Source organism: Phragmites australis, chromosome 15, assembly GCF_958298935.1.
Source record: "Phragmites australis chromosome 15, lpPhrAust1.1, whole genome shotgun sequence".
NCBI lineage: Eukaryota > Viridiplantae > Streptophyta > Magnoliopsida > Poales > Poaceae > Phragmites > Phragmites australis.
This window is the reverse complement of record NC_084935.1, coordinates 21,933,886-21,959,075: the sequence shown is the minus strand read 5'-3', so window position 1 is coordinate 21,959,075 and position 25,190 is coordinate 21,933,886. Positions and strand designations below refer to the sequence as shown.

The 25,190-nt window shown below is 45.7% G+C and overlaps 1 pseudogene; it reads left to right on the top strand.

Annotated features, from left to right (window-relative positions):
- Positions 1 to 650: 650 nt before the first annotated feature.
- On the top strand, positions 651 to 2,449 carry LOC133892020 (wall-associated receptor kinase-like 22; annotated as a pseudogene).
- The last annotated feature ends 22,741 nt before the right edge of the window (positions 2,450 to 25,190 follow it).

The window sequence follows — 25,190 nt, the reverse complement described above, 5'->3', positions numbered from 1 at the left end:
AGCAAAACCATATCTATTATCGAATGCAAAGAGTATCCCACAAAACATTGTATTCATCTTTCTTATAATGCAGAACAAGCACCATCGATCTATTGGATGAAAAATATGGAGCCAAATTTCAAAAAGTGGTCTTCCTAGACAGTACTCTCTCATGTATATGAGAAGGTAACTTTTAGTATAGATCAGGTGCGTGTGTGTCTCCCTTATTTTGCTCTCCTCTAAGATTGACCAACAATTTGACACCTCTCTTTCACAAGATGTATTTCTGTTTCAACTAGTCAGATAAGACGCACACACTGCTGGTTTCCTTGCTTTGATACTGCCACACAACGATGTCCGTAAGTGTTTGCAGATATTGACGAGTGCGAATAACTACCCATGCTATGGAACTTGTCTCAATACAGAAGGCGGGTTTCAGTGTTTTTGTCCTACTGGTACCCGAGTCAATGCCACTATTGGACCATGCGTACGGGTTACAACAATAGGTATAAAGACATTCTGACTCTATATACTATGTTTCAACAGATAAACACGATTCATGGTTTTACACTCATATATATACTCATATATATATATACTCATATATATATATACACTCATATGAGTGTATATATATATGAGTGTCTATATACACATATATATACATACATACATATATATATACACGTTCAAGCTATCCTACAAAATAAATTTGCTGTATGTTTAAATCTTTTGGTATTTGCTGTAAATCAAAGCAATTAGATAAAAAATACATATTATGTATTTGCGAATAGAATATTGTTGTTGTGACTCTTAAGATATTTTTATCCTGGCATCGTTGCAATCACTTTCTTTTTGTCTCCATCAATGACATAATTCCTTTAAAATGTTCCCTTTTCTGATTTATAGATTAGTGAATTAAGTGCCTATATTAGAAAGAAAAGGTTGACAAAACTGTAAAAGCTACATAAAGAAATTCAACAGTCGTGGAATATTTACTGGGCCCCACGTCTTGACAACTTTTGTTAGATAACTGTACTTGAGTCCATGAATATGTTAGGATAAAAGGATGTTCCTGCACCCAAAATTTCAGGTATTATGGGTGGACTGATCAGTGGTTTTACTGTGCTAATTCTTGGTGTAAGTGGGATATACCTCATCAGTAGATGGAGAAGAAACATCCAAAAGCGACTACGACGGAAGTATTTCTGGAAAAACCAAGGTCTACTTCTGGGACAATTAATATTATCCAATGAAAATGCTTGTGAGAAGACAAAGATTTTTTCCTTGGAGGAGCTTGAAAAGGCAACAAATAACATGTGGTGGCAATAAAACGGTCTAAGAAAATTGAGGAATGTGAGATCAATCAGTTCATCAATGAGGTTGCAATTCTTTCTCAGATAAATCATCGGAATATTGTAAAGCTGTTTGGATGCTGTCTTGAGACTGAGGTCCCACTATTGGTGTATGATTTTATCCCTAACGGTTCGCTGTACGGGATCCTTCATGCTGATTCAAGCAATGAATTACTTTTATCATGGGACGATTGTCTCCGAATTGCTGCAGAAGCTGCTGGAGCTCTTTGTTATCTTCATTCTGCAGCCTCAATATCTATTTTCCAACGTGATGTGAAGTCATCTAATATCCTCTTGGATTCTAACTACACCGCTAAAGTGTCAGATTTTGGTTCTTCAAGATTGGTTCCAGTTGATCAAACACATATTGATACAAATGTCCAAGGCACATTTGGGTACTTAGATCCGGAATATTACCATACTGGGCAATTAAATAAGAGTGATGTGTATAGTTTCGGTGTGGTACTCTTGGAATTGCTTGTTAGAAAGGAGCCTATTCTTACAAGTGAGTCAGGCATCAAGCAAAACTTGTCTAACTACTTTCTACGGGAGATGACGACTAGGCCTATCACAGAGATAGTAGCTACTCATGTTCTTGAGGAAGCGTCTGAGGAAGAGATTAAATGTGTTTCCACTCTTGTGGAGATGTGTTTGAGACTCCAAGGTGGCCAAAGGCCTACTATGAAGCAAGTGGAGATGTCATTACAATTTTTTAGGACAAAAAGAATGGAAATGAAGGAAGGTATTGTTGGAAAAGATGACGAGATGCAATCCTTGCTAACAGAAACATATATAAATAGCTATCAGTTATCAGTTATCAATTTTGGCAAAAAATCTAAATTTGCATCACTTCAAATATAGCCAACAGTTGTACAGCTTAGAGGAAGAGTTTCTGTCAACTACCGGTCTGCCACGTTAGATACGCCTCTCAAGTTTCATCCATTGGTCGTTCTTCCTGATTATTTCTTAGCATTTAAGTGTTGAGAACCAAATTATCATCATTATTGTACAAAAATAGCATGCTTTCTATTATGTTGTCAGTATGCCATTTCATGAATGTTTATCTCTGCAGATATATGTAATACACTATTAACGTCAAATAACTATCATTGTGTAATTTCTGTTTTTGATTCAGAATTTGTATTGACTGACACTTAAACATGTGTGACATGATAAAATGTATCACTAATTTAATGTCCTTGTTAGCGCACAATATTCATATTATACTGCTTAATATCTCATTCTGATTGGATCGATATTGAAACATAAGAGACGCATCAGAACTGTATAAGCTAGTAAGCCGTGCAGAAATAGAGCCGGTCGGATAATAAACTACTTAACCGGAAGTCCAAGCAGGATCCGATTTCTAATAATCAAAGCATCCATAAATACTTTTGCATCCCAACGGCACGATGGCCGGTGTCGGTATATCAGGAACCGAGGGTTCCCGAATTCCGAGGCCAGGCCAGCCATCCGCCAAATGGAGCCATCCCGCGAGGTCTCTCCTGTAGGATGAGAAAAGGTCAAGTCCCGGGAGAAGGTGCTCGGGGCCATGTGACCCCCGAGTACCCCAGTTCCCCGATGATCCACGGAACTCAAGTACCGGGAAGAAAGTGCTCGGGGAGGTGTACGGTCACCCCCGAGCAGCCTAGTCCCCCAACGATCAGGAGAGCTAAGTTCTGGGAGAGAGTGCTCGGGGCTGCGTGCGGCAGCCCCCGAGCACTCGGTTCCCCGAGGATTCCGTACAAGAGTGCTCGGGAGAGAGTGCTCGGGGCTGCATGCGGCGGCCCCCGAGCACTCGGTTCCCCGAGGGTCCGTACAAGAGTGCTCGGGGAGGTGAACAGTACCCCCGAGCACTCGGCACCCCGAGGACAAGGAAAGGCATTCTCGGGAGAGAGTGCTCGGGGACGTGAACAGTACCCCCCGAGCAATCTGTACCCCGACGACCCAGAAAGACCCCCGAGGGGCTTACCGATGAGGTGTCAACCAGTCAAAGGCCCGAGGCTGCATTTAATGAGCGTACGTGGCCTGTCACCTCTAACTGCTCCCGCTGCGCTCAGCGTCAGTTCCTGCCATGTTTTGGCAGAGAGGCGTGGGGTTATTAATTGCACAGGTCCCGTCCCATGCCATCCGGCTTGTCTCGGGATAACGTCGTAAGAACCAAGGCGTTCTGTCTGTCGCGCTACTGCGGCAGGGGAACAAGATAGGACGGGCACACTGGGTTGCTCCGCGGCTGCCCGATGGGCCCTCTCCACGGCGCCCGTTGCCAAGGCATTTATGGTGACGGATGACCGGGCGTGCGACGCATTTTCCACTCCCGGTCACTTCGCCCAAAGGAAATGATGACGCCCTTTCCATTTATGACGTCTTAGAACTCGAGCCCCCTCCTTCCGTTCGGGGCATGTCGCGGCCGGCGGGTACTTAAAGCAGCCGGCGGCACAGAAGCAAAAGAGGGCGAAAAAGAGAAGAGACGAAGAATAGAAAAATAGAGACCAAGTGAAAAGAACACAGCGCACGAGAACACTGTAAGGAAGGCTGAGCCCAGTCCCGGCCGAAGAACAAGAAGCCCCAAGCTCTTAGATAGACCAACATTCTTGTAACCCGCAACTTCCTTGAGGGACTTCGTCAGGACAGTTATAGTATCCATACAGGAGTAGGGTATTACGCCCCTGTGCGGCCCGAACCTGTCTAAATTCCGGTGCATTTACTTCTTCTTGCACTAGGTCAACACCCCCACCACCGGCTGTTGCATTCATTTTCATTTATTTCTCCGACGAACGTATTCAGGATCATCCCCCGGCCGAATCTCTAAAAAGGGGTCTCTCGGGATCCCTGCGACTGGAGTTAATCCTCCGACAGCCGGCATCACCACGGCACGATGGCCGGCTTCACAAAGAAGAGCGGGGCATCACACGGCCGGCCGGAGAACCGACTACGACGGCTCGGCCGGGAGGGGGATATGGAGCTACTCACCGGCGGCGGTGGCTCCTCCTCAGCGTGGTCCAACTCGACGGCGGCGGCTCCTCCTCGGCGTTGGCATGGTCCAACTCCACAGCGGTGGCTCCTCCTCGGCGTAGGCACGGTCCTCCTCGTCGAGGGCAGCAGCGGAAAGGGAGAGCGCGGGCGGCGGAAAGGGAGAGCACGAGCAGCGGATGGAGGGACAGCTTGACGGTGCGGTCGAAGGTTTGTCAAAGCCCTAGGGTTTTTGGGGCCGTGTGCGGTTATATAAATAGAAACGATTTCCACAGGCGGTTCCTTAAGCCAACCGCCTGTGGAAATTCATTTTCACAGGCGGTTCACCTAAGGAACCGCCTGTGGAAATGATTTCCACAGGCGGTTTTTTACGTTAACCGCCTGTGGAAACTTGTGAAATGATTTTTGCTTGTTTGGGAAATACTATTCTATTACATATTAAAGCATTTTAAATATTTATTACATATTAAAGAATCTTAAATTAAAGCATATACATGCCCTAAATTAAAGCAAAATCTCTCTTACATCATGCATACAAGTCCTTAATACAAATTAAAGCTTATCCTAATTTTATACAAATTTCAGGGTACTGTCACATTGGAAAATAATTTGCATAACATGACACTATTTGCCTTGAATTGTTTTCCCTACACCATCCAAACGCATGTACGGCATCACAGATCTATCGAGGGTTGCTTCTACAAGTTTGATCTTTTCTGGATCTCCAAAAGGCGGCACGTCGTTGAATTGATTGTATTCTTCCTCATCCTCCACATTCTCGACTCCGAAAATTCTTTGTTTTTCGGCACAACTACGTGCTTCTTTTCATTCGCGGGGTCGATTATATAGAAAACTTGTGCGACGTGATCAACGAGTACCCACGGGTCATCTTTGTGGCCTACAATGCTGAGGTCGACAATTGTGAAGCCGTAGTTGTCCACCGCCACACTATTTGGGTGTTTGACCCATTTGCACCGAAAGACGGGGATCTGCAGCTTCACTCCATAGTCGAGTTCCCATATTTCTTCTACGAACCCATAGTAGGTGACCTTTTCCCCTGTTGTGTCATAGGCTTCTGTTCGAACGCCGCTGTTTTGGGTCGTGCTCTTCTTGTCTTTTGCTTTTGTATAAAATGTGTACCCATTAATGTCATACGCTTGCCATGACATAACTAAACTTGATGGGCCACAAGCCAACATTTTCACATTTTTTTTATCTACAGATTCACCATTCGGAAGGTTTTGGTTCTTGAACCATGTGGTGAAGCGACGCTTGTGCTCTTTCAAGATCCAATCATACGAGCGGCCTTGATTTTTTGTGTAGAGCTCATTTAGGTGTTGCTCGACGTACAGCGCCACTAACTAGATCTGCTGCAAGATGGTGAAATGTGCTTCTTCCACTGCTTTGTAATCATGATCGATGAATCTTTTCTTTCCTTTGGTCCCTCTCCTAGACAACCCCCCCTCATGTCGAGATACAGGTACACCAATCGGATTAGAATCTTTTATGTAATCGATGCAATACTCAACGACTTCCTCGGTAATGTAGCCCTCGATCATGGAACCCTCTAGGTGAGCACAATTCCGTACATAGCCCTTGAGAATGCCCATGTACCGCTCAAACGCATACATCTGATGTAAGAATACAGGGCCCAGCGCAATTATCTCATTCACGATGTGAACCAAGAGGTGTACCATGATATCGAAAAAGGATGGAGGGAAGCACATCTCAAGTTGGCACAAAGTCTCTACCAAGTAACTATGTAGAGCACCCAGTTCTTCAGCATCGATCACCTTCTGAGCAACTGCGTTGAAGAAGTGACACAACCGTGTGATGACCACCTTTATGTATCTTGGCTTGATACCCTTGATTGCAATAGGGAGCATCTGCGTCATCATCACATGACAATCGTGAGACTTCATGCCGATTAGCTTCAAATCTTTCATCGAGACTAGGTTCTTAATGTTGGATGAGTAGCCAGTCGGGACTCTCACCCCACGTAAGCACTTGCACAGTGCCTTTTTCTCCTCAAGTGTCAGAGAGTAGCTAGCCGGTAGAAGATAATGTTTTTCATTTGGTCTGTCTTTAGGGTGTAGCTCTGGCCTAATTTCAAAATGCACCAAGTCCTTACGTGACTTGATTCCATCCTTTGTCTTGCTCGGTATGTCCAGTAAGAGGCCAAGGATACTATCACACACATTCTTCTCAACGTGCATGACATCGATGCTGTGACGGATGTCCAAGTCCTTCCAGTAGGGCAAATACTTAAAGAAAATTGGCATCTTCTTCCACAGCGTGCTGGTCGGCATCTCACTTTTCTTCCTCTTTTACCCTTCGACGGCTTCCCAAAAACAACCTTGATGCTACTGACCATTTGAAACACTCGTGCCCTGCTGCGAGGTTTCGGGCCAGTATCTTCCTCAACCGTGTTGTCAAAATATTTCTTCATATTGCGGTATCTGTGAGTTCTGAGTAAGAACCGTCAGTGTCGCATGTACACTACCTTATGTGAGTACGAAAGGTACACAGACGCGGTTTCATCCAAGCATACTGCACATCCTTGCTTCCGTTTAACCTGTCCCGATAGGTTAAAAAGGGCGGGATAATCATTGATGGTAACAAAAATCATTGCTTTCAGTGTGAAGTACTGTCGTCAGAACTCATCCCACACCCGGACCCCCTCGTTCCACAGTTTCACCATATCTTTCATCAATGGTTCCAGAAACACATCTATATCGTTGCTTGGTCGTTTCGGTCCTTGGATAAGAATGGACAGCATAAGGTACTTCTGCTTCATGCATAGCCATGGAGGAAGGTTGTAGATGGCCAGAACCACTGGCCAAGTGCTATGTGAGGTGCTCATGTCACCGAAAGGATTCATTCTGTCGGTACTCAACGCAAACCTTACATTCCTTGGTTCTTCAGCGAACTCTGGATACATGGCATCGAACTTTCTCCATTGCCTAGCATCAGCGGGGTGTCGAAGCTTAGTTCCATCCTTCTTGCGCTTATCGAAATGCCAACGCATTAGTTCAGAGTCCCTAGGGTTCGAGTATAGGCGCTGCAAGTGGGGTATCACTGGTAGGTACCACATCACCATCGCAAGACTTCTTCTCTTCTTCTCCGCATTGGAAGAAGTGTCTTCTTCATCACGACCAGCATTACTCTTCTTCTTCTTCGCGTTGGTAGAAGCATCTTCGTCCTCACAATCATCATTCCTCTTGTACCGACTCGCATTGCACACTGGACATCTATCCAAGGCTTCGTACTCTTTACGGTAGAGGATACAGTGGTTCGGACATGCGTGTATTTTTTGCACATCCAATGACAATGGGCAGATAAGCTTCTTCACCAGATAAGTGGTGGTGGGCAAGGAGTTAGGCTTCGGAAGCATGTTTGCCAAGAGACTCAACAGATCCGAGGAACTCTTGTCAGACCATCCATTGCTGGCCTTCAACCTTAGAAGTTCAAGCACCGAATGCAACACCGTAAACTCCTTATCACAGCCCTTCGATTCCTCATACAAAAGTTCCTTCGATGCCTTTTGTAACGCCTCGAAATTATCTAAACCTCTCGTGTCCCTTAAAACATGCGGTTCTGCGTGGCGCAGCATTTCCTCCAGATCAAAATCAGCATCATCATCCAGATCAAAATCGGCATCATCATCCATCATAACATCAGTGTCACCTTTGACTGCTCCCTCATCATCACCATCTACTTGATCAGCAGCGATGTCCTGGTTTGGTTCGCTTGTACGTTGTTCGTCGTGATTGGACCAACATTTGTAATCCTCAACAAAACCTCTCAAGATCAAGTGTGATTTGATTATACTTGATTTGTCCCACAATTTCTAGTTCTTGCAGTCAGAACATGGACAGTATATTTCCTTTGTCTTCTTAGTTAAAGTGTCCTTCTCTGCGGCTTCAATAAAAACAGAGAGTCCTTTGATGTATATTTCTCCATATCTTGGCGCATCATACATCCATGCTCTGTCCATCTTTAACTTCAACCACAAAATTAGATACATTAATTAATTAATTAATTTGAAAATCAGAATTAAAAAGATTTTTAAAAAAAAGGAAAATATGGGCTTGTTATGATTATAATATGTCTACGCAATTGAATCTACATTAACTTAAATTTATGACTCAAAATAATGTGAATTCATTACTCTCTCTCCCTCTCCCTAGATCTAGATCTAGATCTAGAGAAAAAAATCCCCATTCATGATGAAACCTCCTAAGGCTAAAAAATATCACATTCTAGCTATATTTTTAAAATATAATACTAGAATCATGTGAATCTACACAATTAAATCAATATTGCAAAAAATTTGAGCTAATTTGATGATCTAAATGGCAAGAACCATGAGCATCTCTAGATCACATTGAAACTCTAATTTAGCCTTAAATCTAAATCTAAACTTCAAAAAAATGCAAGCTAGGGATGAGATATTTGGCTCCTCCAAGGAAATCAAAAACAAAACCTTCCCCACCTATTTTCCAAATCCGCTGCCACAGTAAATGCTTACTGTTTCGAACAGTAAGCCTGTCTCAATGGAGCTGGCCGAGACGAAGGAGTATTTATGGACTATTTGCACAGGCGGTCGACATAAGAAACCACCTGTGAAAACTAATTTACACAGACGGATCCTTATGTGGACCGCTTGTGAAAATGGATGTCATTTTCACAAGCGGTCCACATAAGGAACAGCCTGTGTAAATACTCCATTTACACAGGCGGTTCCTTATGTGGACCGCCTGTGGAAATGTATCCATTTCCACAGGCGGTCCACATAAGGAACCGCCTGTGGAAATTACTTTTCACAGGCGGTCCTCAGCCGTACGGGGCCGCAGCCACTTTCTCAGGCGGTTCGTTAGGACGAACCGCCTGTAGAAATGAAACCTAGGTGTCTCGAAAAATAGGTTTTGTAGTAGTGTATCCCACCTTCCAATAAGTGAGAAGCCATGCCTGCGATCTCCCCTTTCGCCTGAGCTGCTAAATTGAATAAGAAAGGGGATAGGGGATCTACTTGTCTCACCCCTTTATAGCTAGTGAAGTAATTGCCCATTTGATTATTAAGCTTCACACTTAATGTCGCCCCTTTAACCACATTTTTTATCCAAATGATCTATTTCTCAGAGAAACCTCTCATATATAAGCACTGAAATAAGAAGTCCTAGTTCACCTTATCATAAGCCTTTTCAAAATCTAACTTAAAAACAATGTCAATATTGTGACTTCTCTTCGTCTCATGAAGCAGCTCATGAAGAGACAGTACTCCATCCATAATATTCTTGTTCTTAATAAAGGCATTTTGACATTTATCAATGAGCTTATTCATATAAGGTTCAAGCCGCAAAGTTAACACTTTGGTAATCCATTTATAAGAGCAATTAAGCAATAAAATGGGCTTGTACTACTGGATTTTCTCAGCATCCTGGACTTTAAGTAAAAGAGTGATAATCTCATAGTTCAAACTACTAATGTCAACTTTACCCTCATAGAAATTCTGAAACAAAATAAAGAAATCTTTTTGATGATATCCCAGCAACATTGGAAGAATTCTATGGGAAACCCATCAGGATCAGCAGCCTTATTCTTTTCCATTTGAAAGAGGGCCAATTTGATTTCCTCTTCCTCAAAAGGTTTATCTAAGATCAAGTTGTCACTATCACATAATTTTTCATGAACATCTCACACCTCTTGATCAAAGACCAAATTATTGCGAGTAGTTTTACCAAACAATTCTCTGTAATAGTTTGTGGCGTACTGAAGCAACTTTTCATCACCAACAATTTTTTCTCCCTCATGAGTGAAGCAGAAACTGGTTTTTTTTTCTTTTCCTGCTATTGGCAATACTGTGGAAAAACTTAGTGTTGTTATCACCTTTTAACAATCAAGTTGTATGAGACCTCTTAAACCAATATACCTCTTCTTCATCAAGCATTTTCTGAATATCAGCAAGGATTTCCATTTTGCTAGCGTTCATAGAATCATTAAGGGGACCTGACTGATCTAAAAATTCCAATTGAGCTGATTCCTCCCTTAGGAGAGCTCTTTTCTTTTTATTCTGCCATTTTAAATGTCCACCCCAGCCTTTTAAGTGAGTTCCCAAATTTCTTAATTTGGTGATCACCAAATCAAGAGAATTTTTGCAAGGAACGACCCTGTCCCAAATTTTTTGAACTTCATCTTTGAATTGTTCATGATCCAGCCAAGAACGTTCAAAAAGAAACTGAGAGTTCTTAAGCCTCTTATTCTCATTAGAAGAGATCAGTAGTAAACTATGGTCTGATCTCTCCCTTGTAATTTTCTGCACATTTACCAGAGGAAAGAGAGACTCCCACTCACAATCAACAAGAACTCTGTCCAATTTTTTTAAAGTGGGATTAGCCCTATTGTTGGACCAGGTATACTGTCCCCCACACATGTAAATTTCTTTCAACTCATGAAAGTGAATTATATCATTGAACAAGGCAGAAATTCTAGTAAGGCATGTAGGTCTATTTTTCTCACTTGTGTGTCGAAGAATATTGTACACCCCCTAATAATTTGGGAAGGTGAGTATTAGAACACAAATGTGATAGCTCACTCAAGAAATCAGTCTTTAGCTCCTCATGAGCAGGACCATTGACATTGAAAAGCATCCAATCCTTTATAACATTCTTATCAAACAAGACCACCTGTACAATGTGGTTTCCATACCCCACATGCTTTATATCAAACAAGTCTGGATTAATACCACTCAAAATACTGAAAGGACAATCATGTCACCTAGAGGAGGGATTAATAGACGTTTTTTTAAAAAAAATCATCCTCGTTTTATCATTGGCCTAAACTTGCAATGGAAAATAAACTAAGTGAAAAATCCAAATATACTAGGCTCAACTAGTGCACAATCACCCTAAATAAGTGTGAAAGTTACAATCCTAAGTGATAAAGATTATTCAAATCTAGCGAAAGATATGCAAGAAAACGCTAATTAATCCTGGAAATACTGTTCATCTAGAGCCTCCGGGTTCAATCCGGAACCTCTAGGTTCAGAACTGATGGTATATTATCCGGAGCTTCGGGGTTAAATCCGTAACTTCTGGGTTCAGCAGAGAATGAACTTGAAACTGAAATTAAACTACGCCTAAAGAGTTCTAGCTCAAACCAAATTAAGTCATGTATTCGAAGTGATGATTCCAAATAGATCCACAGAGAACTTACAATCAATTTCACATGAGCAAGTAGATCAAGAAATATGCATAAATATTGAGCAAGAACTCAAGAACAATCAAACAAGAGAGGTGACACAAGATTTGTTTTCTGAAGTTCGGACACCTCCACTGGAGGTTTCTACGTCTCCTTTTAGGGGCTCGGTCACACTTGAGCTGGGTTTCTCTCAACCATTTAACTCTTCAAGCTCGGTCACACTTGAGCTTAGCTTCCACTCTTGATTTTGATGCGCGTTTGCTCGATCTTTCGAAAGGTAATATGTTAAGTTGATTGGTGGAGCTTCAACGTTGATGATCCAAAGGCTCCAAACAAAATAGATCGAGAACCCTCGCAATCACTACACTACTACTCCGTGGTTATCAACCGTGCCAAGACACGGTTGACCTCGCCAAGAAGGCTTTTCCTGCAAGTGAATCGAGAACATGAGCAAGAACTGGTAGATGCAATCCGAATATTGCTAATTCCAATGAAGTACTCGAGTTGGAGTTCAACAAACCGATAAACGGCAAAAACTGTCTAAAATAGAATAATCTAAGCTAAACCCGAGGCTAAATTATGACGACTACTATGTATATATAGGGGGAACATGAGGAGGTCAACCTAGGGTTGTACAGCCATGGAAAGAGGTGTGCACAACCTGGACTCCAACCCTGACACGATTACAAAACCCAACAGGGTCCGATACGGTGGTGTAACACCTTATTTCTTTGACTCTGACTAAACTATAAGGAATATTTGGTCGATCTCATATCCATTGGAAAGGGCTCGTTGTAAGCTTTCCAGAATGTCCAAGATTGCCTAAAATGGACTTTGTATGAGAGAGTTATGCCCGTTTTACTGACGTGTTATCCTGAGACTCAACCACGACCACGACTTCGACCACGACTGAGCTCAGCCTCGAGTACGAGTAGACTTGACCTTCGAGAGGTGACATATGGGTAATGTTGTGGTGCTTCTCTCACATTCCTAAGCAATAAAACATCACAAGAATTTATTAGTAATCCATCCAAGGAAGCATGAACAGCAAGAAACGAGTTCACCTGGTGGTCTAATTGTTGTGCACGTGCTCTGTTAATTGGACCTTGTATAATTTGAGGCTTATCGGTGGTATTGATCATATCCGAAGGAGCCATGAGCTCATCATCTACGCTTGCAGAGGTGAAATCGAAGCCTTCACAAACTTTCCGCGGCACACCACAACCTTGGGTGCTCGCCGGCCATGCCTAGCCGTCTAGGGGATTGAATCCCCAAGAGTAACAAATGCTTCGCGAACTTCTTACCGATGAACTCGAGTGCTCAAGATGGGATTTAGCCCATTTGCACTCAATCTTTCAATCTATCAATCAACTCACTTTTGTTCTCAAATCTCACACTAACATGGAGTGGGGAGAGCTCTATTTGGCTTTGGCTTTGGGTATTTTCATGGAGGCATGAGTAGAGAAAGAAGAGAGGGGGTGAGGGGTTATTTATACCCAACCCCCAAAAACTAGCCATTACATGCTTTTCTGCCCTAACCCAGATAATCTGGGGTTCAACTCGGAACCTTCAGTTTGGCACTTGAATGCGTAACCGAGAACCCCTGGCCAGAACTCAACTCGGAGACTCCGGCAACCCAGAGTATCTGGGTCAGCCCTAAACCTCCGGGTAAAACATTTAGACCTTAACTGAGCACCCTTGCTCAGAGCAAAGTCCGGAGACTACGGCAACCCGGAGCATCCGGGTTGGCTTAAAAAACAAAAATAGAGCACCCCGTGCCAGAGCTAAACTTAGAGACTCCAGCAACCCAGAATATCCGGGTCAACCCGGAGTGTCCAGGTTAACACAATAGACCCTCTGAAAAACGACGATAACTTTTGACTCCGATATCCGATTTTGATGATTTTAGACTCTACAGAAAGCTTATTTAGAGGGTCACATATCCTAACTGAAATCATGATCTCAAACACAAAATATCAAACTAGGAACACTCCAAAACCCAATTTGGACACTTCCACACTTTCCGCACTAGACTTTTAAAGCGAACTCTCACTTTGGGTTAGTTATAAACCCTTGAGCACCGAGACACGACAATTAACTCTACGTTGCATCCCTCTTAATAGTGTGGTATACCTATACTCAAATTCAAATGTAAAACTCATTTGAACCAATTTGATCCTTTGAATACCTTCAAGTATCATTTCTTTCTTTCAAATCTTGAGGGTTGCCAACTTCTATATCGTCTTCACTCCATCTCTTCTTGATTCTTCATGTGATTGATGTGAATCACCCATAGATTTCCATGGCCTCACACGGTATTGGTGCAAACCCTTCACTCACTCTTTAGCACCGTCTTGGTCCTTCAGCACCAAGCCATTTGATTGCCCTTCATCACCGGATGGTCCATCGCAGCCGAGTCTTGCTTGCCCTTTACAGTCTTGCCATAGAAAACCATTTTGTATCCGACATCTTCAATAAATTCACTTTATCATATATGGAGTCCAATCTTGTTCTTCAGTCTTGGCATATAGAATATCTCAATTCAACTCATACATTCTTAAGGAACCTAACCTCGACTCACTCTCAAGCACAAAGCACATGGGTAAGTTCATTAAAACTCAATTGACAGCTTTATATGTTTAGTCACTTAGTCTCCACAAGTGACTTAGCCTTAATGTTATTGTCAATCTTCTTTGAGCTTCTCCTTCTGAGCATCACGTAGAGCTCATTCATCTTGATGCATATGTCTCCTCCATGCATCACCTATGGAACAACCTACTATAAATTCTCAACAACATTGTTAGTCCATAGGTATTATCATTAATTACCAAAACTACACATAATGGCTAGATACACTTCCAATTTCCCCTATTTTGTAGTTGATGGCAATCTCACAAGATGATTATATTTGACAAAATTTAAAGTTCCAATTATAGATTTAATCCAAAGATAAATGTATACAAAGAACAAGTTTTGAAAACATCAAATATCACAAAGATATTTGAGATTACTAAAACTAGTTTTACTAGCATCAAACACCACAAACGTTTTGATGTTAGTAGAAACCAACATATGTATATAGTAAACTCCCCCACAATCTATGCTTATGTGAATAAATCTTGAATATCATTGCATATATTGTCTATCTCAAATTTTGGACAGAGTTTCCTTTATACATATGAAGCAAGGATGACAAAATATATATCAAAATGAATACGCTCATGCAAAGCAAAACTTAAAAAAATTACATGGTTTTGCTTTTAAAACTCCTCCAATTGACATTCTCTTTACAAACACAATATCTATTACAAATTCTCCCCTATAAGCAAAACCCTCTTACAAAATATAACATCTAGTCTAAATTTGCCCCAATTGACATCAATGCCAAAATGGAATCATCGAAATGAATTCTCCCCCAATTGACATCAAAATGGTAAGAATTATGGAGGACTCGCCAAAAGACAAATTCTCTTCAAAACACATTACTCCTATCCCACAAGAGGGAATCATCGAAAGCTAGTGCATGACCATGTACAGTGTAAACTCCTCATGATATGTGTATTTCTTATAATTTTAGTTAAACTAAATACACTTATCCAATTATGAACTATGTGAGGAGAACAAGCTAGACAATAGGTTAAAGGGGTTCAAAGAGATGCCAAATGATATTTCAAAAAAGAATATCAATATATCTAATGAAATCGCAAAGAATACTAATTAAAATTCCAAAGGATATCAATTGAATACCTACAAGAGATACCAATTGAAAATCCAAAGCATCCCATTTGAAAGAGATACCAATTCAAATTGATATAGATGTCAATTGAAACAAAATTCAATTGAAGACAAATAAAGCATGAGTCTGAAATTAACATCCAAAACACAAGTGCAATGGATTTGGCTCAAGATTGAACATAGCAAAATTGTTGACATTATAATGAATTTCTCGTGTATCACTAAGTGTCAACATCACAAAAGCACATATGTCCAAAAGAGCCATTTAGAGCTGACTATAAATCTCAAGCAAAATATTTTGCCAATTTCATCAATATTGCATATAAGAGCAACTCAGACATTTGATATGAATCATTTTGTATATTTGGGATTGGATGAATCATAAATATGATTATATAGTTCCCACAAAAATATGCTACTTTAAATTGCTCATATTTGCAATAGAGAGGTTTTTAAATATTTGCATGAAAAATAAATTTTCTCAAGTTATGTTCATGTTATGACATTGAATGCATGAATTAAGAACATGTTACCAATGAGAAGACATTGGATTGATGTAGTAGATCATTGTTCATCCTCGCTTGGTTTTACTTTGATCTAATCCTTCTTTATAATTTCAATTGAAGTTGAAGAAGAAGGTCTTCTTTTGAATAGATACCAATTGAAAGATGAAAACCTTCTTCATGAATTCTAATTGAAATGATCTTCTATTTGGAAGGACCTTCATTATGATTAATCCAAGCATCCAATGCATCTCTATTGTACCTAAAACTCATTTAAGTACAATTTGGTCCCCAAACTCATTGGGTCCGAAAAGGTTAGTGAAACTCCACCATATAGAGTAAACTTTTCAAAGGACAGTGCATATGAAATAGATACCAATTGAAGATATATACTAATTTAAGGATTGAAAGTATATATTCCAATTGAAAGTCAAATCAAAACTCTATGCACATTTTATCCAATCAAAGCACTTGAGAGAGGATTGATCCATATGTTGGATCAAAGAAACCAAACATGCTATAGATGTTAATATTTAAGTCAAACAAGCATGCTTGTCACTTTCAAGATCCAATAAAGATATAATTTGGACAAAAATAGCATATAAGACATAAATATACCAAATGAAAGGAAAATGTTAAAATATGATGTCCAAATTACATATAAGATAATAAATCAACAAATGATCACTCACAAAGTTCAACAAATGAACTAAGTGAAAAGATTGATATTATAAAGAAATGAATTGTACACATGCTCGAAAGCTTATCTCAAGCAAGTATATCAAAAAAAAATCAATCATTGAGATAGCAAGTGTTGGAGCAAGAGATCGTCTTGCCCCAGCAAGTACGGCGAGAGTTTCTTCTAAAGAGGAGACTCAAGCTTGGAGACGAAGTTTGAGAGGAAGGAACATTACAAATGTATTAATAGTAGAAAAATGGATCGGTATGGGGGGTATCACAACATGGTTTAGTGCTTGGGTACCTTTGTGTCCTGTGTGTTTACTTGAGCACGACCCCCTATTTATAGGGTGGTACGAAGCTTAGTGTACAAGTTATTATGATGTACAAATATCTAGGACCTGACCAAATTACTGGGCCGTATCCCGAATAATTACTTTTTACCCTGCATAGAGGATAAATATCTACCATAGTAACTATTGTGATGCCTACACCCTGAGGGGTGAGTTGGTTGCCAATTGCGGCCCGGTGCCGTGCTGTCAAGGGTGTCAGGATAACCTCCATTGTACTGGGGTGTCAAGACGGCGTCCACTAACATAGGTATTTAATGCCAGTCTGTCGGAGAGTGAACTCCTGTCGCAGGGATCCCGAGAGACCCCTTTTTAGAGATTCGGCCGGGGGGATGATCCTAGAAAAGCTTGCACGGGAAATGAGCGGAAAAGGAAATAAAATGCGATGGCTTGCGGGGACACCGGGTTTTTGGACAGGTTCGGGCCGCGCGGAGGCGTAACACCCTACTCCTGTATGAGTGTTATATCTATCCTTGAAGGAGATCCTTCAAGGGTATATCTGGTTCTCGAGGGAGAGCTGTTTACAAAGAGCAGGAGGCTCTTATGTTCTAGCTAGCTGGTTTCTTGATTGTCTTGTGATCGGGGGTGGTGATTTCTTGTTCTTCGACTGACCTCTTGTTTTTCTCTTGTCCTCCTCTTTTTCGTTGTTCGTCTCTCCGTCCTCCTCTTTTTCGTTGTTCGTCTCTCCGTCCTCCTCTTTTTCGTTGTTCGTCTCTCCGTCCTCTTCTTGGTGCCCCCCTTCTTTTTCTTTTATAGATGCGCCGACCTCGACATATCCTGAATGGGAAAGAGGGGACGCGAGTGCCCAGGTGCCACGGAGAAAGGTCTAATCATTTCACTTTGGCGAAGTGACAGGGGCGGTGGAGGAAGGCGGCGCGCATTCGACCACTAGCCGCTGCGGAAGCTTCGGGGTGCCATAAAAAAAAAAGCCCACCGGACAGCCTCAGAGGTGCCCGGTGCGTCCACTCTGTCTTGTTCTCCTGCCAGGGCAGGGTGGCAGGCCGAGTGCTTCGATTCTGGTAACGTTATCCCGAGGTGCGCAAGTGGAAACGAGACGGGACCCGTGCATTTAATGAACCCACGCCCCCCAGCCAGGGCATGGCCGGGTCTGACACTGGGGCGTGGGCAGCCGAGAATGTCAGGATGTCAGAATGCCAGGCCACGCGCGCCTATTAAATGCGGCATCGGGCCCTTGACTGGATGATACTCTGGCGACGGGGCCCTTTGAGTCTTTGAACGATCTTGCGCGAACCTTCTGGGGACCGAGTCCCCGGGGGCTGCCACGTGCAGCCCCGAGCACTATTTCCCGAGCATCTTGGGGGGACCTTCGGGGCACCGAGTCCTCGGGGGCTGCCACGTGCAGCCCCGAGCACCCTCTCCCGAGTACTTCAGTGAGACCTTCGGGGCACCGAGTCCTCGCGGGCTGCCACGTGCAGCCCCGAGCACCCTCTCCCGAGCACTTTAGAGGGACCTTCGGGGCACCGAGTCCTCGGGGGCTGCCACGCGCAGCCCCGAGCACCCTCTCCCGAGTACTTGAGTGAGACCTTCGGGGCGCCGAGTCCTCGCGGGCTGCCACGTGCAGCCCCGAGCACCCTCTCCCGAGTACTTGAGTGAGACCTTCGGGGCACCGAGTCCTCGCGGGCTGCCACGTGCAGCCCCGAGCACCCTCTCCCGAGCACTTCAGTGAGACCTTCGGGGCACCGAGTCCTCGGGGGCTGCCACGCGCAGCCCCGAGCACCCTCTCCCGAGTCTCTGCTTTTACCTTGCAGGGTGGTGATATGTGGTGGGCGGCCGGTTTGGCCTCGGGACTTAGGGACCCCTGGTTCTAAATACACCGACACAGTCACTTCCTTGCAGGCAAAGGATGACCGGTGTTCCCCTTCTGTCTGATCTTTCTTGAGGCTTGATGACTCACCTCGTAGCCTTTGGGAAGACTACCTGAGCCCCAAAAATAGGGGCTCCGGGGGAGGCATGGCTTCAGGAGATGAAGGGTTCAAGAGGCATGGCTCCGGGAGATGGAGGCTTCAGGAGGCATGGCTCCATGGGCATGGGCTATCTGAGCCATGGGGCCGTCAGGGGTCCTTAACAATGACACCCAACAGCAGCCCCTCACGAGGGTGGCCAGCGGAGCGAACGGGCCCGTGATTCTTTCGGAGCAAGGCCTCCGGCGGTCCCTGGCTTTGCTGTTGATGGCTCATGGTCCCTAGTATCGCTTGGCTTGTCTTGGAGGATTTGATCTACTTGATCTAGGCTGTCCGTTTGATAACGTTGGTGATAAGGGGCATTGAATGCGCCTTGTGAAGAAAGGCACAATTACGTCTTGTCAGGTGGACGTGGGACGCGTGGCATCTTGTGGTTGGGGGATCGCGGGGGGCGGTTCCGCTCCCCCATGATCATGGCCTGGCAGGCGAACAAATAGGGCATGCGCCCTCTTTTCTGTGGGAGGTAATCTGTCCCTTATCTTTATAAGGAGAGGGATTACCCTGAGCGGCCTTTTTGCTTGTTCCCGTTCTCGTCTGCCCTTTGCCTCTAGTTGTTCTTGCTTTGCACGTGCATCCATCGGTTGCTGTTCTTCTTTGTTCCTTGCTGTCCAACGCCTTTTGCCATCCTCCTGCTATCCGTATGGCTAGCTTGAGTGCCCTGGGCAGAGGTGGAACTCAAGCGGCGAGTGAAGCCGCTGGTGCGACCGCAGCGTGGGGCCCTCAGGTGCCATCGGTTTCTCCATTGCTGATGGGGCCACCGCCGGGGGTGGAGCTCCGCTGCGCCAGCAGAAGTCATCCCCAGCAGACCACTGTGCTAGGGGTATCTGCCATCGATGACGAGGAGCCTTACTGGATGGTTAATAAAGGGAAGATTCCCTTAGGGTCGTCGCTTGTTCCCCGCTAGATGAGGAGGTTCCGGAGCCTCTAGCCCGAGGTCGTGGTGTTCGAGGCTTTCTTCGAAGCGGGCCTAGGCTTTCCGTCGGTACTGCTGCTCGAGGAGGTGCTTCACCACTACTACGTGAAGCTTCCACAGCTCCATGCCAATGCCATCGCCCACCTGGCCACCTTCGAGTGAGCCATGTGGGAGGAGGGGTGTGAAGGGAGGGTGTATTTCTTTGCGGCCCTCCACTTTGCCAGCTGCCAGTCGAAGATGATCAAGAGCGATGGGACAAAGAGGCCCCTCAGCTTCGGTAGTGTTAACTTCCAGATACGGTCGCAATACCGCGATGCCTTCCCGGCGATGGCTATTAATGGTCGATGGTATACCGGCTAGTTGCAGCGATGGTTTTATTACAACATAGGCTTCGCATCCCCCCTTCGCTCCACAAACCAGGATATTACGTATGTCCCAGAGCCGGAGATGGGGATCATGGACGATCAGTTCGCTTTGCGACTGGCCCTTCTTCAGAGGGTAGCTAAGAAGATGAGCATGCGTGATCTCGTGGAGGAGTTCACCATGTTGCGCATCTAGCCCATTTAGATGGGTTGGGATTGTGCTTTTGAACAAGGTGTGGAAGAGTGGCCGAAGGTGTACCCCCCCCCCCCCCGGTCAGCTCTAGTGAGTCCTCTTTGTTTGTCTGGTTTTTACCCTATGGATGTGAGCCTCCTTTTTTTTTCAGAGAGTTGCCTTACACTAGAGCTTGCGGTGGAGATCGCGGAGGTGATCCTGGGCCCACCTACTCACGCAGAGCAGGAGCAGCGGGTGGCTCTAACACAGAGCTGGGAGCGATACAACCGCGTCTGCTTTTATCTTGGAGTGGAGGCTCCGGTGTGGCAGGATCTGCCAGAGCCTAAGGCTGCAGGTAAATGAGCACGTGTCGCTCCCGCGATCCGTGCGAGACCACTCCAGGACCGGCGACCTTTTGTCTCCGAAGGTTCACATACCAGCTCGACGGCTGAATCATCCAAAGTGTCGCTGGTCCGCAGGAAGCGTCAGAGGCGGGTCGGGAGCGCAGGCGACCTATCTAGAGGAGAGGGTCAGCTCGGTGGTGGTGACCGGGGGAAGGACCTGGCCTCTTCGGATATTACTGACCATGGCAAGAGCCTGAGAGGAGGCGTGGCTTCCGTGGAATATGATTTTTGGTTTGCTGGTTCAGATGTCGAGGACATTACGGGCCCTTCTATGAGAGGTTTTGATAGACTTGGTGAGGCATTGTTGCTTCATTAGCTATATCCTGTTTTGGTCATGCACTGGGATCTTGATTTGTGTTTCTTGGTATTTTGCAGCGATCATCGAGGTGGATGTCTTCGACTCCTCCCCCAGAGGCTTCGGAGCCTCGACAGGGGTTGGGGACTCCTCCGAATGTGCCCCTGAAGGCCGCCTCGGGTGACACGGCCTCGTTTCCGTGGAGCCCTAAGCTGACTGGTGACTTGGCCCTGGCAGCTAGTGCTAGGGACCATGTGCCCTCCACTAGGACTCCCTTCGCAGTGGTCGAGGGGGGCCCTGGCCTCGGTGTCTTGACTTTGGACGATTTCATGCTGCGCCTGGAGGCATCAAGGGCCTTCGTTGCGGCCTCCTCCCTTCTTTGGAGTGGAAGGGTCGAGCGATCATTGGCCCAACGTCCTTTGGAGGAAGTGTAGACGCATCTGGTAGTGGCGGTCCTACAGGTCAGTAGTTTTTGTCACGATTTGCCAAGTCTGGTGTCGGGTTCTGAGTAGCTTATCTGGTCCTTTTTCTTCTTATGATGTGCCTCGTAGCAAGTAATTTTAACAAGGGCATTGGGAGATGGGGGCACCAGGCCTTGGCCGCGGCTTGTGACAAGGTTGAAGGCCTTTGTCAGGCCTTGGAGGAGGCTCAGAAGTAGGTGGAGTCTTCGGAGGTCGCCATCAGGGGGAGACGGCGCTCCACGAGCGTGAGGAGGGTCTCTAGCGGGAGGAGGTTTTGAAGTGGGAGTGCGTGGAGGCTGAGGCGCGGAAGGCTGCTAAAGATCTCCAAGAGGCGAGGGAGTTCATCTATGCGGCCAATGCAGCCTGTGTGCGAGAGCTATAGGAGGCTCGGGCATCGGAGGTGGCACTACGCTCAGATTTTCAGGAGTTAGCTGCTCTTGCGTTGGATGTTGCCCGGATCACCTTCGATGTTATGAGCGGCCTTGGGGCCAGGTGTCTGCCACTACCCTCCAAATCGGAGGCGTTGGTTATGCCGCTCTTCTGGCTTCAGTCTGCTGCGAAGGTCATGGTTAGAGCCACGGAGACCTACGCGAGGTCCAGCACACGGGTGGTTGTGGAGCTCCAGCTGACCCTACTGCACCAAACGGGTGTTGGTCCCTTTGAGGTACTGGAGCAGTAGGTGTTGGACTCTGTGATCAAGGGTTTTCGGCCAGAGGCACCTCCAGTGGAGATTCACACGGCTCTGGACAAATTCCGCCATAACTTATGGGTGAGGCATGGTTGGAGCATGACGCTGTCCTATATGGCGGGTCAGGTGACTCTAGGAGTCCCCGAGGGGTCTTCACCTGGGTTCTTCGTCGGGAGGTCTGGTCCTTCATCTGGAGCCTGCAGGCGCACCACGGCCCTCTGAAGGCCTTTCACTTCCCGCCGTAGCTCCGCGGGAGTGGTCTTCGCGTGTGGATGCCTTGAAGGTGTAGCTCTGTCAAAGGTTGTCTATTTTTTGCTTTCTTTTCTTTCCGAAGAGGGTCAAAGTCTTAGTATTTTGACTACCCCCTTCTGCTTCATGTACTTGGGCTTTTCCTTATCTAATAGAACCATGTATGGTTTCTTGTGGTTCGCCTGTGTTGTTCTGGAATGTTTGTTCCTTTGAGGCTAATTGGAGTCCGATCTGTGTATATAGGTGCGGCGGCCCGAAGATGGAGGGGGCCTTGCTCGTATCAGGGATGGTGCCTCCAGGGAGGGATCGAGCACATCCAGAGCATCTGGGGCTACTCCGTCCATGTCTTGGTCAAGATCGAGCTGGAGAGCCCCCTTGCATCTGCTCTAGATGTCTATTTTGTTGTAAAGGATGACTGGTGTGCAGCCCGAATAGCCTGGGAGGTTGCTGGCTCACGCTTCTTTCGACGCCTTTTTCTCCCCCAGGATTCTGACGGAAGGGTGCCTTCGAAAATCCTTGAGCCTATTCTGGCCGAGGTGAAGGTGGAGGAGGTATTAGGCTGTGGAGTCCCCACCGGAGGAGCAGGGGGAAGAGCTGGATTTCTCGTCCTTCGACGCGTATCCATTCCCATCGGATCCTTCATCTTCCCGAGGTTGAGGGGGCTTCATTTTAGGCAGCAGCTCCCTCCGTGGGGGGGATTTGCGTCGACCCCCTGTATGCAGTTACTGGTGTCAATTCTCTAGGTCCCACGGTATTTCTACGAGGCATGGCAGTCAAGCGCCCTCGTCCTCCCATAGTACTTCAGGGAGGCGTAACAGGCTAGCAAGTTTGCTAGGCATAGATTCGATATACAGTGGTTAGCTGAATGCAAACTCTTTGTATGTCATGTATGAATAAACTTGCGTTAGTATTAGCTTTGGTTTTTGGCATTTATAATTTATCGTATCGACGATTCGTTATCGTATCAATGCTTCGCCTGTGCCCTATATCCCAGCTCCTTCGCATTCTGCAGTTATTAGCTGCCACGGGGTGCGAGATCCGAGGCGTACTACGTTGCGTTAGGTGTGAGTAGGAAAGAACATATCGTTTAATAATGTTTCAATGTGCGACATCTTGTAGTACGGAGGCTAGGCCTTCATGATACCAGAGGGGTCAGATGATTTTGGCACGGAGACTTTTAGTCTTCAAGGTGCTGGAGGATCCTTACTTTGTATGAATCCTTTTTAGCACGGAGGCTAGGCCTTCAAGATGCCTGGGAGGTTATCCCTCCGCCACATAGGTCAGCCAGGCCTTAAAGATGACGGAGGGTCTTATTCCTGTCCGGCATAGGGGCAATGCCTTCAAGATGCTGGAGCGGTCTTTGCCTCTTCGCCACGTAGGTTAGCTAGACCTTAAAGATGGTGGAGGGATATATGCCTATCTAGCACAAAGGCTAAGCCTTCAAGATGCTGGAGCGGTATTTGCCTCTCCGCCACATAGGTCAGTCAGGCCTTAAAGATGGTGGAGAGATATACTTCTTTGGCATAGAGGCACTGACTTCAAGATGCTGGAGGTTTTTACCTCTCCGGCACGGAGGCAATGCCTTCAAGATGCCGAAGGGTCTTCATAGGTTTTGTGTGAGGTTGTTTGGTGGGGTAAAAGTTCTTTTTTTAGGAGGTAACACCTCTAGGTTTGGTGGCTATTTGTGGGTTTGTAAACCTATGGTTTTTTATTGTTCTAAATCTTTAGAGAGGACTGAGGCTGGGGTTGTCTATACATAGTATTTGCGGAGGGTCTCCGTGTTCCAACTGTGTTCGAGGGGGTCCCTTCTGTATCGGCCAGGTGGTTGGAGCCAGGCCTGTTAGACCTGAGGACCAGGTATGGGCCCTCCCATTTGTTGCACAGTTTTCTCGGAGCTAGGGCATGTCGAAGTACTAGGTCGCCGCACGTCGAAGTGGCAAATTATTTTCTTCCAGAAGAATTTCTGGACATTCTTTGATGTGATCACCGTGAGGGGCTCAGCCTTGACCCATTTAGAGAAGTATTCCAATGCAACCACCGCGTACTAAAGGTTGCCTTTGGCATGGGGGAATGGTCTGATGAGGTTCATGCCCCAACGAGCCAGGGGCCAGACGGGAGCGATTGGTTGTAGGGGAGCCGGGGGTCGATGGGTTCAGTGTCCCATCCACTGGAGTCCTTGGCAGGTGTGGATGAGGTCTTCTGCATCAGACATGATTGTAGGCCAATGAAGCCCCTGGCGAAGTGCCTTGCCGGCTAGAGCGCAAGACACCAAATGGTTGCCGCAAAGGCCTTCATGTATCTCCCGGAGGAGGTTGGCCCCTTCTTGTCTGGTAATGCAGCGAACGAGGGGAGCGCAGACACCAGTCTTGTAAAGGGCGCCTTCTATGAGATGGTAGCCCCTAGCGCGATGCTGAATGCGATGAAGCGCGATCGGGTCTTCTGGCTCTTCTGTTCCAGTGAGGAAGGATAAGAGGGGAGCTCTCCAGTTGGTGGTTTCGATAGGGACGATGGTGGCGGCCGTCTCGTTAAGGGTTTTAACAGCCGGCTGGTGTAGAGTTTCGAGGAAGGCGCCCAATGGTGGGTCTTTGCCTGTGGTGGTAGCCTTTGCCAGGGCGTCTGCCTGGCTGTTGTCCATTCACGGTATGCTCTGTATTGATATGCTGCGGAAATATGGTTCAGCCTTGCGGATGGCTTTGAGGTATCTTGTCATGTCTGGATGTCGAACATGGAAGCTCTTGTCGACGTGACCGGCGACGATCTGGTAGTCGATGTGGATGATGACTCTGGCTGTCCCCAAGGCTCGGGCCTTCTGGAGGCCTAAAAGGACGGCTTCGTATTCGGCTATGTTGTTGGTCATCTTGAAATCTAGGTGAGCAGTGAATTGGACATGC